This window comes from Schistocerca nitens, chromosome 6, assembly GCF_023898315.1.
Source record: "Schistocerca nitens isolate TAMUIC-IGC-003100 chromosome 6, iqSchNite1.1, whole genome shotgun sequence".
In the NCBI taxonomy this organism is placed as follows: Eukaryota; Metazoa; Arthropoda; class Insecta; order Orthoptera; family Acrididae; genus Schistocerca; species Schistocerca nitens.
Window position 1 is genome coordinate 169,409,315 of NC_064619.1, and position 1,024 is coordinate 169,410,338.

A 1,024-nucleotide genomic window follows, 5' to 3' on the forward strand; every position below is an offset into this window, starting at 1 on the left:
CTTCTTTTAAAAATAATGTGCCCTCCACAAGATAAATATGTGGTAGCGGGAGGCGTTATGTAGTCATATGTCTATATTTAGTTTGAATCATTAATCCGGTGAAATTATGATGCTGTCTTATTTTATTCACACTGTTAAAACTTCGCTTGCACACATCAGATATACATTTTATCAACAGCTATAATTTCGTTAGTTTCCCATGGACTGATTTAGAAACTAATCATAAGGCGAAAGAAGTGTATATACGTAATAAATATGTCAATTAAAAAAGGAATCTTACGAGATAAAAATTTTCAGGGCTCGTCCGGGATTTGAACCCGGGACCTCTCGCACCCGAAGCGAGAATCATACCCCTAGACCAACGAGCCGTGATTACGAGTGGATGGCTTGTATACGAAGATACAACTGTCTGCTATGTTAAATATGATGTAAAGTATTCTGTTTCTTTCCCCCTTTACGGGTAATGCGAGACATTTTGATCGTCTCCCGTTCCGCCGTCACGGTTTATGCATGTGAAGCCTCTGAAGTACAAGCTTGATGCCAGCGTGAAAGTCAGTAACATTAATAAACTTCCACACAGATGTCTAAATGTATGGTAAGCATAAAGCTGCTTTTTTCCACCAAACTGTGACTTGAATCGCCGCGTAGTAATAATTATATGTATGCTGTCACTCGCCTGGGTTAGTAATGTCTGCTGCAGATTAAGAGCCACTAAAACTGGCATGCAGAGGTTTTCTTATTTTTCCCAATACGACAAATGTAAATACAAATGTTTTATTTTGTTTTTGAGCATCATTACATGTAATCGGTGTTATCGAAGTTAACGTTAATAATAATTATAATACAAACTTGTGAAAATGTCAATACCGTACAAAAAATGATAACTATAGATACACTGCATATTTCAATGAGAACAAAAAGTTTCCTAATAGCGCAGTAACAAGATAGTAACACGTAGACGTTATACTGCACTTATTTTAAGCATCCATACTTGCGTGGCAAACCACTTAAAACCGACAGCATT

General features: G+C 36.8%; 1 non-coding gene across 1 annotated transcript; it reads right to left on the reverse strand.

The window, feature by feature from the left end:
• Positions 1 to 296: 296 nt before the first annotated feature.
• Trnap-cgg (transfer RNA proline (anticodon CGG)) lies at positions 297 to 368 on the reverse strand. Its single transcript has one exon. It is a non-coding gene; the product is annotated as a tRNA-Pro (tRNA).
• Positions 369 to 1,024: the final 656 nt, after the last annotated feature.